At 50.6% G+C, this 15,269-nt stretch overlaps 2 protein-coding genes across 5 annotated transcripts in view; one reads left to right on the forward strand and one right to left on the reverse strand.

Moving 5' to 3' along the window:
• The window catches only part of INSYN2A (inhibitory synaptic factor 2A), a 62,300-nt gene extending 48,915 nt beyond the window's left edge, over positions 1 to 13,385 (reverse strand). For all 3 annotated transcript variants that reach the window (XM_027112939.1, XM_027112940.1, XM_027112938.1), the window contains exon 1: positions 12,038 to 13,385. The gene's annotated coding sequence lies outside the window, so the exon portion shown is untranslated. The remainder of the gene's footprint in view (positions 1 to 12,037) is intronic.
• DOCK1 (dedicator of cytokinesis 1) overlaps positions 1 to 15,269 on the forward strand; it is a 542,215-nt gene that overhangs the window by 271,474 nt on the left and 255,472 nt on the right. The gene's annotated exons all lie outside the window — the stretch shown is intronic.

The following is a 15,269-nucleotide window of genomic DNA, read 5'->3' on the forward strand; positions in this document are numbered from 1 at the left end:
CTCTGTCTGTTCAAGTTAAGTCAGTTCCTGTACTATCTCTGGAATACACTCTGGTCACTCCCTACTTCGTGTCTTTGCTTCCGGTGGTTCATGTTCCGGGGCTGTGCCCCACCCTCCTTTTTAATGGTCCGGGTCTAGCCTTGCCTTCTCTGGCTACTCCAGTCTTCATGGCTGCTTCCACTGACTCAGTGAACGGCACCTGCACGTGGAGGGTGACGTGTGCTGGGCATGCAGGGCATCGAGGAACAGTCCTCAGCAATGTGCTGCTCAGCATGGGAGAGACATTCCTCTGTGGATAGCACCAGCCCACCGTGCTCAGGACCATCCTGGCGTCAGGAAGAAGAAAGTGCTGAGAGACGGTTCCCTGGGAGTCAAGGCAGGCCTCCCCTGGGAGACATGGGAAAGCTGGCCTAAAGCCTGAGTCACTCTTCTTGATGTGCCCGTTCTCTCTTCTTACACGTATATAAGTGTTTGTAGACTAGGTTCCGCTAAGCAGCTCCTCTCTCTCGAACTCAGTCAGCCTTTGATTCTTGCTAATTAGTTTAAGAATATAATGATACACATCCCAGGATCCTCACAGCAGGGGCCTTACCCATGACATTTTAAGAAGGTGCAGAGCGGGTACTCAGTATTACTGGCTTTCATGGAGTCTTTCTGCATAACCTGGATCCTCAGATCTGGTGAACAGACCTGGCTGTGTTCTGCAACCTGGGTAGGGATCGGATGAGTGGAAAGGGAATGGGACAGAGTTTCAGTAGTTTGAGTAAAACCGTGTCCACAGATTTTTATCTTCTGAACCTTGGCGTAACTACCTTGAGTTTGGTTGTTACACGGTATTACTTTTAATTTTTTTCTGTGCAGGTGGTGGGAAACGAGATGACACACACACTCACAAAAATGAGTAGATGGTTCAGAAGTGGTGTATGTTTTCTATTTAATCATAAAGTTTACTGGGGCCCTTACAACATATTTGGTGTAGTAAATGTGACCAGCAGGCTTGTTCTTACACTGCCCGGCTTCCACCTTGGGAGTGGGATGTGGTCATGGCAGAATAAATTAAGAATTTAATTCAAAAATCTCAATAGCTTGGGATAACATAAACATGTTAGAGAGCGTGGAATCGGTGTAATCTCAGCCTACTAACTGGACTCTAGACTTTGCTATAGAGGAGGAACCCCTGACCTTTCAGGGCAGGGGTGGGGGTGGGGGTGGGAATCAATAGAGGGTTGGGAATCGCACCTTTGCATTGAGTTACTTCAGAGCATGTGTGTTATGGCCCAAAGGTGTTGAATGAAATAAATAGCTTTTCATTTTTCCTTACTTTGAAATGAGAACATAAAGTATAAAATTCCACTCAGTGGTTAGAAATAAATTCTAGAAATAAAATCAGTGGTTAGAAATATAATTCTATGCTACTGTTCGTGATGAACATGGGGAGGAAGGAAAAGGGAAATGGGGAAATAAAATGAGAGGGAGAATGTGAGGGGAACAGTGAATGCTAGAACCGCACAGACAGACACAGGAGAGGAAGGGGAGGTGCTCAGGGAAGCCAGTCCAGGCAGAGGGCATTACATCCTGAGTGCTATTAACTGGGGATGGAGGTACAGATCGTTCTGATGGACCAGAGCCACTACCGTCAGCTTTCCCACTGCTCTGTCTCAGGCAGCTGCAGCAACCCTTCTCCTCCCGTCCAGAACGGAGCTGGACAGTTCCTCCCAGGGCAAAACAAAAATCAAGCCAAGGACAGGTAACTGAGGCGGGACCATCGTACAGTTTCACATTTTATGAAGCACCCAACACACAACGAACACAAGTGTTAAACTGAACGAATAATCACATTTTAAGCTGACGTTTCTGTGTTCTGCTTCTGTCTTTTAATCTCTCTGGCACCTTGCTGGAACTGATGCTCTCTTCCTTCACAGGGATTGTGGTAAAGGGAGAGAGAACAGAGGGGTAAGACTGGGGAGGTTCAAGAAGTTAGCGTCATTGTGCGTAAGCAGTACTGCTGATCCTGAAATGATTCTCTGCGCCCATCAGAATCCTAAAAATACCGTTTTAAAGGAAAACATAAGTCTTCCTAAAACCTCAAACGACCCCTCTATACTTGGCTTTCTTGAAACTTTGGAGGAGAGCACAGCATTGAAGAAATGGTACCTTTTACAAGTTTTGTTGTTGTTGTTTTTAAAGACAGCCTTTCTGGCCATGTAGGGGAGGCTGTGCTCATCCCAGAGGAAGTAGGAGAACATGCATCTTCCTCAAGGCCTCCATCCTTGGGCCTGACTCTCTAGAATACATATACTGGTCCCCAGCCCAGTCCAGGTAGTCAGAATTTCTGGGGAAACTGGTGACAGGGTGGCCGAGATCATTTTGATAATGCATGCAGGATGGAGAACCACTGGTCTCCATGTTTTGTTTTGTTCCCCTCATTTTCTTGTACTTCCTGCTGTATCCCTGAAGCTTGGAGCTACATGTGACACATAAAAGGTACCCATAAATATTTAACGAATGAAGGGATGAATGAGTGATGTCTCAGGGCAGCAAGCAGAGCCGTCCCCTTCTAGTTTTTCTAGAAGGAACCTGGGACTCAGCCAAGGGTTGCCGATCACCAAACAGCCCAGGTCGAGGCCAGCAGAGTGGGCTTTCCATGGCTCTGTTCATGGAGCAGCAGTGGGCGTGGATGCCCCTTCCACAGAGAGGGACAGTTAGTGACCTGTCATTGTCATCGTTTAAAATACAGGTCTTTTGCAATGTGGATTAATCATCCAGTGGCGAATTCCAGGTAAACTGTCACCTGGCAGGTCCATAGCAGGAATATGACACATTCACATCTTTGTTTCTTTGGAGGATTCCGGTTGGGGGTGCAGCACATCTAGGATTCTGCCCCTTCCTAGGAATTCCGTGGGTGGGGACAGCTCTTCTCACCAGGGATCTGGGGTTGGAGATCAGTTATTAGTGCCAGTGCTTTTCAGTGAATGATTTAGATGTAGGATCTTATAAGTTAGCAAGGGGGTACACAAGGTCATCCCTGTAGACTAGACTCATTCTAGTCTTTTCTTGTCCTGGTCATTCCTGGATATGTCGTATCACATGGTGCTTAAGAACTGGGCTTTAGAGACTGACTGCCTGGCTTTGAGTTCTGGCACTTCCACACGTTAGCCCAGAATCCTGAGCATGTTATATGACCTGGGCAAGTCAAGGTAATACAACGCTGATGTTTCTATCCTGCTTGGCCTGGGTTAGGTACCATTTTGTACTTTATCCATGTTCTTACATTGCGTTCTCCAAATACTCTCTGAAGGAGGAGTTACCATATTTTAAAAGGTGGAGAAACTGAAGCAACTGAGAAATGAGTCTGTGTCCACATCACCCAGATAGTAACTGGCAGAACTGGGGATGCAGGTGTGGACAGTGTCCCCTGGACATGGCTCTCAGTGCTCTGATCCTGTGATGAGGGCTCAGGAGGCTGGTGCCTATGAAGCCCTCAGTATGTGGTCCTGGCGATTCTGCTGCTGGTGATGAAGTGCTGTTGACAAGGACAACGCACTCACGAATACGTTATGGGTGTAGATGACACTGGATATGTTATTTGAGAGAAACAGGTTTGAGAACCACTTGTTAGGTTTCCACTTTGGCTGATTAAAAAGTATACAGTTGGACTTCCCTGGTGGTGCAGTGGTTAAGAATCCGCCTGCCAATGCAGGGGACATGGGTTTGAGCCCTGGTCTGGGAAGATCCCACATGCCGCGGAGCAGCTAAGCCCGTGCGCCACAACTACTGAGCCTGCGCTCCAGAGCCCGCGAGTCACAACTGCTGAGCCCGTGTGCCACAACTACTGAAGCCCGCATGCCTAGAGCCCATGCTCCGCAACAAGAGAAGCTACTTCAATGAGAAGCCCGTGCACTACAATGAAGAGTAGCCCCCACTCGCTGCAACTAGAGAAAGCCCGCACGCAGCAATGAAGACCCAATGCAGCCAAAAATAAAAAAGTAAAAAAAATAAAAAAAGAAGTATATAGTTGTCCGAGGTTTTTACTTGAAAACAGGGCATGCCAGTGGTCATTTTCACATAATCTTTAGATCTAGAGTTAGAATTGAGGTGATGCTTTGATGTAAGTAGAATTTAAATGGTCACTAGGAATAAATTGAGAGCCAGGGGCCCTGGATTCCAGTCCATTCTCTACCACTCACTCAGCAGTTGATCACGCCCCATCGAGAAGCCATGCCTCCCCTGAGCTTCCCCTCCCAACAAGAGCAGGTGATATTTTCATAGACCCAGTGTTGCCAACCATGTGATAAACTCCATCGTTTAGCCTAACCCTTGGGGATTTTTGCCACACTAGAAAACCTGATAGAAACAATAAATAAAGCAGAGACATACTTAGAGGAGAGTAAATAGTATACATGGAGACAAATAGAAATAGCAAAAACAAAACAAACAAGAATGGAAAATACTTTTATGAAGCCACTGAACTAACAACTACTTTGAAAACAGACAGACAGTAAATACTTGAGAAAATCAGCTATCATGGGGTTTTTCAATGGCCTGAGAAGTCAAATGAAAAATATGGTTTTAAAGTGAGCAACTTATCTTTTTTAACATTTTTAAAATTTCAAACTTTCCACGCTTGCACGTGGTGTGAACTTTTCTTGGGAGTGATTCCTCGGCACACTTCTACAAGCTAGGCGAGTCTTAAGTGCATGACTAATGGGGAACTAGTTGTCTAGTTGTTTGTGCCATGCAGTTTCAACAAGGAAAAAAGAAAGAAACAAACAAAAAAACCCCAAGTCTTTATGAGCCGCTCTGGTATTGATTAGAACAGAAGTGCTACGTTGATGGGTCTGGCACAAAAACCAAGGGAGTGGACGTGTCATGACATCATATTGAGAGGTGGGGTCAAGGCTAAGAGATCAGACGTCTTCTGGTGGTCTTGGGTTGACCCAGTGAACTCTCCGGTATTTTGGTAAAGTGAAAATTCCTTTCAACCCCAAAATGTCAGCATTTGGGGTAAAAGAGCATTTAATCTCTTGGATTGAGGTGAAATAGAGTCATCATCTGTCCTGTTCTTCTCCCTTGTTTCTTTCACTCTAACACTAGGTCACTAAACTTAAACGTATTCTTTCTTGCTTTATTCTTTAAATTTTATTTATTTATTTATCTATATATTTTTGGCTGTGTTGGGTCTTAGTTGCTGCATGCGGGCTTTCTCTAGTTGTGGCGAGCGGGGGCTACTCTTCATTGCGGTGCATGGGCTTCTCATTGCGGTGCCTTCTCGTTGCGGAGCACGGACTCTAGGCGTGCGGGCTTCAGTCGTTGTGGCACGCGGGCTCGGTAGTTGTGGCTTGCGGCTCTAGAGCGCAGGCTCAGTAGTTGTGGTCCACGGGCTCAGTCATTGTGGCTCACGGGCTCAGTAGTTGTGGCTCGTGGCTCTCGAACGTGGGCTCAGTAGTTGTGGCGTGTGGCTCTAGAGCGCAGGCTCAGTAGTTGTGGCACACGGGCTCAGTAGTTGTGGCTGTGGCTCACAGGCTCAGTAGTTATGGCTCATCGGCTCAGTAGTTGTGGCTCGTGGCTCTAGAGTGCAGCCTCAGTAGTTGTGGTGCATGGGCTCAGTAGTTGTGGCTCGCGGGCTCAGTAGTTGTGGCTTGTGGCTCTAGAGCACAGGCTCAGTAGTTGTGGCTTGCAGGCTCAGTAGTTGTGGCTCGCAGCTCTATAGTGCAGGCTCAGTAGCTGTGGCACGTGGGCTCAGGAGTTGTGGCTTGTGGCTCTAGAGTGTAGGCTCAGTAGTTGTGGCTCACGGGCTCAGTAGTTGTGGCTCGTGGCTCTAGAGCGCAGGCTCAGCAGTTGTGGTGCATGGGCTCAGTAGTTGTAGCTCGCGGGCTCCAGAGTGCAGGTTCAGTAGTTGTTGTGCACGGGCTCAGTAGTTGTGGCTTGGAGGCTCAGTAGTTGTGGCACACAGGCTTAGTTGCTCCGCGGCACGTGGGATCCTCCTGGACCAGGGCTCGAACCTGTGTCCCCTGCCTTGGCAGGTGGCTTCTTAACCACTGCGCCACCAGGGAGAGCCGACATTCTTTCTTTAAAAACTCAGCTTCTACTCATGTGAACTTTTACCAAAGGAAACTCGATAAGGTTGAGTTTGGGGGTGGAAAACCCCAGACCTTTGATCCTCTTTTCTTTTCTGATCACTGTGTGGCCCAGATGTAAAGACTGTCCGTCTCCAGAAGCTGTCTTCATTGTTATCAACTTCTCACAAGACTTCCTTTTAATTCCTACTTCAAAACAACTTGAAATGGAAGAAAAAAAAATTTGTCCAATCTGGAGTCTATGAATTTCTAGCAAGATCACTGACTAGGTTTATTGTTAATAGGCTCGTTAAATATTCATGAAGCACCTGTTATTTGATGGGGCTATTCTTAGTCCTTTAAGAATTTCTCTGTGTTGAGAATCCTTTGATCCAGTTTTCTTCTCTGAGAGTATATCTCATGGACATTGTAAGAAGTCAGAAATGATGAAGAACTTATCTTTTAAAATAATATTTCCAGTTGGAAACTGAAGTTCAAATTTCTAATAGTAATCATATCTTTCCCCCGAAATCTGCTGGCTCCCTGGCTTCTCTGTTTGCATTGATTCCCCAACCACCATGTCTGCCTGGGTTAGTAGCATCTTTAAATGCCTTCTTCGCGTTGCCATGTCATAAAGATTTGCTGCCGGGGATGTCTCTCTCCCAGCCACCCCCTTATATACCATTCCCACTGTCACCAGTCACCTTTGCTACCAGTTAATTCTCACCTGTCACACCCTCTCAGCCGATCTCTAGCTGTCAAGACTTAATCTTCTGGAAGTGTATGTGATTGTTCAAAACATTCAGTGGTTACCCATCGCCAGTGAACACAGGACCTTTCTTTCCTGCCTGTTCCTGTGTTAACTGACTTCAAATTGCTTCTTCACTCTGATCTTCACCCCGAGACCTTTGCCCAGTGTCACTTCTTTTTTTTTGTGGTACGCGGGCCTCTCACCGCCGCGGCCTCTCCCACCACGGAGCACAGGCTCCGGACGTGCAGGCCCAGCGGCCACGGCCCAGGGGTCCAGCCGCTCCGCGGCATGTGGGATCCCCCTGGACCAGGGCACGAACCCGTGTCCCCTGCATTGGCAGGCGGACCCTCAACCACTGCGCCACCAGGGAAGCCCCCCAGTGTCACTTCTAACCCTTCCCACACAAGTCTCTTGCTCTGAGTACGTGGCAGCTGTGCTTAAGCTGCAGAATTTGTGTGTACGGGGCCAGTCTCAACCCTTGTCTCAGCCAGGACATTACCCTTTCCTGCCTGGGAACCTTCACAGCACACCACTGGTCCTCTCCTGAGCCTGCCTCCCACCTCCTCTCACCCTCCTGCCCTTGAACTTCTTGAGGACCTCTCACTCATCTTGCAACGCCTCACACATTGCCATGGCCACTGTTGCTACTGTCGGGTACATTTCCACAAACCAGCCTTCCTTTCTGGACCAAGCCACCTGTGTATCAATCTACTTTCCAGTGCTTGCCCATTATCAAGTCCAGGTTTAATAGTTCCATTACATTTCCAAGGATGCTAAAATCACTTACTACAAAAGCAAGCAGCTTCCAGGGAGCAAAATGCAGATCATATGAGGTGTTCTGAGTCTAACTACTAAGTACACACAGAAAAACTAAAGAGATCAGCAATTGACAAACACTGGATACTTCCTAGGGAACAACCACTATGGAGTGACCCACATCACTGGTGGGATGACCTAAAAACACAAACGAAGATTGGTCAGTTTCATTATCGTTGACAGTGGAGATGCTGAACCTCCAGGGTGATTTCTTAACTGAGTAGCTGAAACGAGGCCCCCAGACCATCAGCCTCCTTTTCCTGCCCTTTTCTCTCTGGAGTCTTGGTGAGGCGAGAGAGTAACTTTTATTTGCAGGGCTGCTTGTAATATTTCTGGCATCCCAAATCCTCCTTCTCATGTTTTTCATATGCTGTAGTTATTTCATTTTATGCCCGAGGCTAGATTATTAAGGATTGAATTGGAATTTTCTATAGTAACTGCGATATAAACTTCGACTAGCCTTTTGCTATGCTGTTGTGACTTTTCAAAAAGTTTCTTCACCCGTGTCTTGGCCATAATAGAGTAACTTGGGTGAAGGTTCAGTGTGTAAACGAGAGTCGCTTTCCTTCTTTTTTGCTCCAGTTCCTACTAGCAAGATGACATGGTAAAGAGACCTTGTCTGTGGATGTACAATACTTTGAATAATCAGTTCAATACTCTACAGAAGCAATATTCGCAATGATATATTTGAAGACCGTTCTTTCCAGATTCCTTGGAAATATGGTGTGAGCCAAAACGTTTATAATTTAGAAACCTAGGTCTTTTAAGTCTTTCTTGTCCTTAATATCTGCTTTTCTGTAGTCGAGTTAATTTTCTTTCTCTCCCAACTAGAGCTGGGAATATGCACGCAGCAGAAAGACACAGAGCCGTCGGGTTAAAGTGTTTTGTTTTTATTTACATCAGTGATTTGTCACTTGATAATTAATATCTTTGTCTACCTTAGAGCCCCTCAACTCATTCACTGTGGTGTGAACGTTGTCTCAAGTACGTATGACTCATACCCATACTGAATGTCACAGTGGCTTATGGTGATACTGCCGTGCACCTACCCCTATGGTAGAGGGGGTGTCTGAAAGAGTTTATATCAGGAATTGAATTTGGAACCCGGAAATGTCTCCCAGTTATGTTTTTTGTCAATCTGAGAGGTCAGATTCTTGGGTGCTTGGAGACACTTCAGGGTCTCTGGACCTGAAAGAGATACATTATCATACACGGTCCAAAGGTTCAGACTTGTAATTTGTACGGCTTACCGTTTAATACTAAGCAGCCTCTTCCTACGAATCCCAGCAGGGTCCCCACCATGTGGCACTAAATCTCTGTGTTCTGTCCTTAATATATAAGAAAAATAGACTTTAAATATACACTGATTAAAAGTTATAAGGTTTTTCTACATTTATGTTATAGGTTAGCCCAAATATTAAAGACGTATCCAAATGTTTGTGTGCAAATACCCTGGTAATAAGAGTGTTGTCATATCAGTCATACTAAATTTTGCTTTAAAGTATTGAAGTCACTCCATAATGAAATATTAAAATCAAATATGTGAGGAGACTAAAAAGAAACTGCTTCATAAATTATGTCAGCTCATTTCGTTGGCTGGGGAATGAAGGACTCAGGGGAAGAGGTTGCTAAGGGAGTTGGTGATGAAGGAACTGTTGAAAATAACAATGCCAGTTTTGTCTGGGGCATCATCATGACCCCATAGCCCCTAAATGACCATGGTTGGCCTTAAATAGGCAGGCGTAATTGGTGTGGCTCCCCGAGCTTCTGATTGGTTAAAGCAGCAGCCTTGCTGTGCACCTACTCAGGGGTCCGGTGGGCTGGTCCTGGTGACCCGGTCACTGCCCCCCTAAATTGATGCTGGCCCTTAAGACTGCCGCTTTGCAGTGTAGCTGTGATTTCTTTATCATGGAGAAGCAGCCTGTCCCCCACATAAGTAATCTGCTTCTCATACAAGAGTTCAGTTGTTGTAGCTCTAAATGAGACAGCCGTGGGTGAGAGCAGACAAGAGAATACAAATGTGGAGCTAAGTGAACACATCTGTCCAACTGCTCTGCTGGATTCAACTCTTCATTCTGAGACTCATTTTTATTTTCTGACTTCTTATTTCCTTGTGCAGGAATCTTCCCCGTAGACCAGTGCTTTTCATGCCCAAGTCTTTTCATTAATTTACTTATTTACTTAATTTTATTTTTCTCTACAGAGGGAGAACTAAAAGAAATACCTTACATGTGGGGAAAACAAATGTGGCAGAACAGAGAAGCCCCCGAAGTCAAGAGACTAAGAGAGAACCCAACTTTCCCTAGACTTTCAAAAGCTTTCCAGCCTTGGCCCGATTAACCTATGTCATCGCCAGTGGTTGTGTGTCTCAATAGGATAATGGGCCTGAGTTAAGTAAAAGCTAATGCCTTAATCACAATAATAAACTATAGTAAGTTTAAAGGTAACCTCTGCTTTTCAAGGGTACCCATCTTTAAGTAGAGGCCTCTCCTTTAGCTAAGAAATTAAACTGAATCGTCCTGTCTTTAAGGAAATGATGAATTTCGTGAAGAAAAGCTCAAACTCTCTGTAGCTAACGTAATTTATGCAAAATCATGCAATTAGTGATAGCTGCGCTAGACATTTTTTCCTCCAAATGCTCCTGTAATAAAACCGTCCTGAGTAGCGGTGCCATCTAATGTAAGTAGTAAACACAGACAGTGAATTATTCATATCCGGTGGGGCATGCGGGTGGCAGGACTTCCATTTTTCCTTTGAGCTGACAGCACATTTGCTAATCATCTGGCAAAAAAAAATGGCAAAGATGAATATGAACTTTTCTTTGAAAAGTAACATTCAACAGGATATGAATGTAATAAATAGCACACAATGTGAATCGTAAAACCCAGCACTTTCCGCCCCTGCGGAGTGAAATGATGGTTATACTTTCTGCTGGATCCGTAGCATAAGCTTAATGAGGGTAAAGCGTTTTCATACGTGTACCACTCGTCAGGAATGGCCCAGGTCAGGTGATCTGGGTGGTAGTTTTCAATCAAATCCCCAGTCCGGTAACCTTGACATTTCCCCCCCCACCCCCGTCCCCCGGCAAATGGAAAGGGAACCTCCTGGTTAGTGCTCATCCAAGGGAAAACCTCCAAACGCGCCGGCCGGGACCCTCCTAGTCTGAGCTGTAGTCCTGTGAAATGATCGCGTGGGTTCCCAGCCAAGGCAGGGCTGGCCCAAAGTTCCTTCCCTCTCTTGGCCACTTCACCTCGGGATGCTTCCGCAGAATTTACGCGCCGAAGCAGACAAGGTCAAATTCAACGGCTTCACTGCCGCTCACGGTTCAGCGGCCCGACCGGGCGTCCAGCCCTCCGGCACAGACCTGCAGCAGGAGAGGGCTCAGGGCCCCGCTCTGTAGATGAGCCAGACGCACCCGGTCCTCCCCGATTTACACCAGATGCGCCTCTCCTCCCCCACTCCTGGCATCCCCTTATCGCTAGCTCCATCTCCCTGTGGCATATTTTGGGCTAGGAGAATGCTGAGGTCATGGGGACAGGCTCTTTATCCTGACGACGGAGATGCCGGCCGGGAACCCTGAGCATGAACCAGCAAGACGCAGACTCTGCTCTTGACTTCGGGCTCCAGGCGCTGCCCGGCCCCGGGCTGGCCCGCGGGCTCCCTCCTCCCTCCTGCCCTGGTTCGCCAGCAAGCCTGCTTAGCCCGGTCTGCAGCCTTGGTTGGTTTCCCACGCCTGTCCCGGTCTGACTCGGGATGCCGAGCCCCTGGAAGGCCCGCGGGCGCCGACCCCGGCCCGCAGCCCCGGGAAGGTGCCAACCCGAGCGAGCCCTGGCGCCACGGGAGGAGACGGGCATTTCACGTGGGCAGCTGCCTTCGCTCTGCCCACGCCTCTCCATCGCGGCCGGCGCCAGGGCCCCTCCACTCGGACTTTTGCCCCCGAAGTTAATCAGCCGTACTTGCCAGTTCGCTTTAGTTTGGAAAAGACTTAAAAACCTCGAAATCTGCCGGGGCCACGGCCGCCCCCTGATCCCCCCAGTTCTGCCTGGCTCGGGCTGTCGGGCGCTCACGAGGCTGTGGCGTTTGTCTAGAACGGACATCGCAGACACGCAGCCCCGCTCCTCCCCGGCCGTCGCCAAAGTTGCCTGACGCCCCTCGCGACCCGGCCATGCCAGATGCAGTTGCGTAACCTCCCGCCCCCGCCCGCAGCCCGCCGCCCGCCGCCCGCCGCCGGGTTCGCTCCCGGCTGCACCGGCGCGTCCCGGCCCCGGGAGCCGCCGAGTCCCCGGCGAAGCCCGTTCGGGGGCGAGTGCGAGCTCCCGAGCCGGGGTCGGCGCCCGTCCCGGCGGTGCTCTGCCCGCGGCCAAGTGCAGCGGGCGCCGGGGTGCGGGAAGAGGGCGCGCGGGGCTCCGCTTACCTTCGGCTGCTTACAGATAAGTCGAGGTCGGTGCAGCGCTGGGCTCGGGCATGTCTCACCGCGGACCCGGGCAAGCCTGGAGCGGCACGCAGCACTCAGGGCAGGGCATCCGCGGCGAGGCTCGCCGGGCTCGCGCGGAGGAAGGCTCGGCTCCGGAGATTTGGCCGGCTGCGCGCCCGCCGCCCGCCCCCTCCACGGCCGCCGGCCCGGCCCGCCCGGCCCGGCCGGCCCCCGCGCCGCAGCTCGCGTCCCTCCGGCCCGGCTCAGCGACGCGCGCGGGGAGGCAGCGGCTTGGCCGGCTCCGGGGATGCCCGCGCGCTCGCTGGCTCGCGGCGCGGCGGAGGCAGCCACAGCCACCAGGCTCCGTGCTCCTCCGATGTCCTCATTTACTGCGATTGTCTCCGGCGAGATCTCGGAGCAGAGGCCGGGAGGCGGGGGCGGAGACGGGGAGGCAGCGGGAGGGAAGTCCTTGCCGCCGCCCCCGGGTCCCAGCTACTCCGCCGAGCCGGGCGGCCGGAGAACAGGGCGCCGGAGCCGCGCGCCCGCCGCCTGTGCGCCCGGCTGGCACTGAGGCGGGCGGAGCCCGGGGCCCCGCGGGGCGGGAGCCGGGGCGGCGCGGGGCCGGACCGGGCCGCGTGCGTGGGGTGGGGGGACCCGAGGGAGCGGAGCGGGCGGGAGTGCAGGAGCCCCCGCCCGCCGACGCCCGAGCCCGGGGAGGAGGTGGAAGGAGCCGCCGGCGGCTGCCGCCTGCGCGCCGGGCTCTACCGCGGCGCGTCCTCGGGGTTTCTGGGCTGCAGGCGGCGCTGCGCGGCCCGGGAACTTGTTGAGCCTACCCTGGAGCTGGAGCCGCCTCCGGAGCAGCTGGAGGGTGGGGCCCCCTAGGTTTTTACCGGGAGGGGTCGGTGGGGGACCCCGCGCGATGGCCGCCTGCTGTGCCGGCCGACCCAGCCCAGCGGGGCTTTGAAATCCAGGAGCGCGGGGGGTAGGCGCCTGCCCCCTCACCTGCGGATTGCTGCCCAGTGAAGGCCAGGGTCAGGGGCGCGTTGCCTTGGGCCCAACCCGGGGTCAGCCCCCCTTAAGTGGAGACTGACCGGCAGGGTCGTTGCGACTGGCCTGGGGACCCAAGTGGGGCTGCCTGCGGCGTCCGTTGCCCGCTGACCTTTAGGAACACTCCAGAGCCGGCGCCACCGCTGCTCCTAACCGAGACCCTCCCCCGCCACTGACGCTCACCACCCACCTGCCAGGCCAGAGCGCTTGCTGCGTTAGTTTCAGGCCAGAGTGGAGCTCGCTTGGGGAGGCACAAGGAGCTACACCCGCTGCCCCCCAAATCCACCTATGAGTAGGTCCTCTGAGCTCAAAGCACCTGGCCCCCAGGGGCTTTGCTAATTCCTGGCAGGACCTGGTGCCGTGCCTGCGATGAGACCGCCAGCTAGCTGCGGGTCACCTGGCTCCCTAAATTGTCTCAGGCTTGGGGTTGAAGTTCATTCTCTTTGAACATGCCTGAAAGTAGCCACGTTCATTAGACTTAATATTTCCCAAGAAAGGTCAGAGAAATGGTAGACCGGAGGGCAGTGCCAGGTTCTGGGGAATGAATTGGGAGGACAGTTGGTGACGTCCTTTCACTCAAGCACGTCTTCAGACACAGTTGCTGGTGCACACACCCCGCCTGCTCATCCCTGACGCACCAGCCCTGTGCCTGGGACTCAGCCATTGCTGGGTCCTTGCTCACTGAGTTGAATTGAGCCTAGCTCCGTGCTTTATATAGTGTCAGTTCTTTATAACTCACTTTATACGAAATTCTTTATTTGTCTGTACATGTATGCTTGGGGTGATGTTTCCAGACATTACACAAGAAAAGCATCCTGAGATCTCCTTTTCTCTCATCCTTTGGGATACAACTCTACAATCCTTGGCCTCCAGATATGCCCAGGAAGGGATTCCAGAACCTGTGGATCCAAACTCTCTCACCGTGCTCTTTATTATCCTTTCTTAACCTAGATTCTTCAAGGCTCATTTTCAGCCTGTTTACTTCTCTGGCTGGTAGTGGCGCTGGTGGGGCTGGCTGGAGAGATTTGCCAGGTGATGTGTGAGCAGCTGGGAAACCTGTAACCCCTGTTCTGCCTGGAAGGGAAACGATATTGGGGATGTGTAGGACTTGGGGACATTCAATGCCAGGTGAGAGGGATCGTTGCCATGGATGCCTGCAACGTAATCCTCCGGGGATGAGCTGTTGCCACTGGGGGTTCAATAATCTCTCCCAGTGGTCTGGGCAACTTTCTGTAAATCTTGCTTTATTGCTAATGCATAACATCGGAATCTGTCTTCCATCTCTTAAACGTGTCACTGTAAATGAAGCTGCCAGGGCATCCTGAAATTGTGCTGGTGGTAATGGAAAACTAAATTTTTAGGGACCATGAGTGAAAACAGATAAACATAAATGCATAAATGCATGCCGGGAACAGCGCTGAGCCACAGGTGGCAGCGTGAAGCTGGCAAGCTCCAGGGACAGTGGGGTTTGTGATCCACATGATGTATAATTCTGGGAAGAAAATGGAAAGCTGTAATTGGCAGGTTAGAAAACCCACTTAATATGAAGAGGAGGGTTTAATTGTCCTTTTTCGTATCATCAAGACTACTTTTAGTTGTTCATGGATCTAGTAGACACGAGTCTATTAAAATTTTTGGTATCCCCCCTCTTTTTTTTTTTTTTTTGCGGTACGCGGGCCTCTCACCGTTGTGGCCTCTCCCGTTGCGGAGCACAGGCTCCGGACGCACAGGCTCAGCGGCCATGGCTCACGGGCTTAGCCGCTCCGCGGCATGTGGGATCCTCCCGAACCGGGGCACGAACCCGTGTCCCCTGCATCGGCAGGCGGACTCTCAACCACTGCGCCACCAAGGAAGCCCCTCCCTCCTCTTGTTTGAAGTAAAAAACTATTTGTCTGTCGTATTACTTAATGGCAAGTCTTCAATTTCACGAAGGTAAATTATGGTGAGACATTGTCGCACCTTACCTTAGGCTGTGGAGAGGTGTTCCACGTGGGTGAAGTTGATGCGACATCATGCTCTAACCTTTAAAGCAAACGCTGTGATGGGGGCTGGCTGGGGACACAGGGAATTCAGCCATCTTCCTGCTCCCAGATCCCCATGGCATTATTTTTTATGGATGGAAGTGTGCGTAGTTTTAAGGTGTAGAATAGATCATGTTTAGTTCTTTCGGAAGAGGAGTTAAAAG

This window comes from Aethalodelphis obliquidens, unplaced genomic scaffold (assembly GCF_003676395.1).
Source record: "Aethalodelphis obliquidens isolate GAN/ISIS:26980383/991018 unplaced genomic scaffold, ASM367639v1 scaffold11, whole genome shotgun sequence".
In the NCBI taxonomy this organism is placed as follows: Eukaryota; Metazoa; Chordata; class Mammalia; order Artiodactyla; family Delphinidae; genus Aethalodelphis; species Aethalodelphis obliquidens.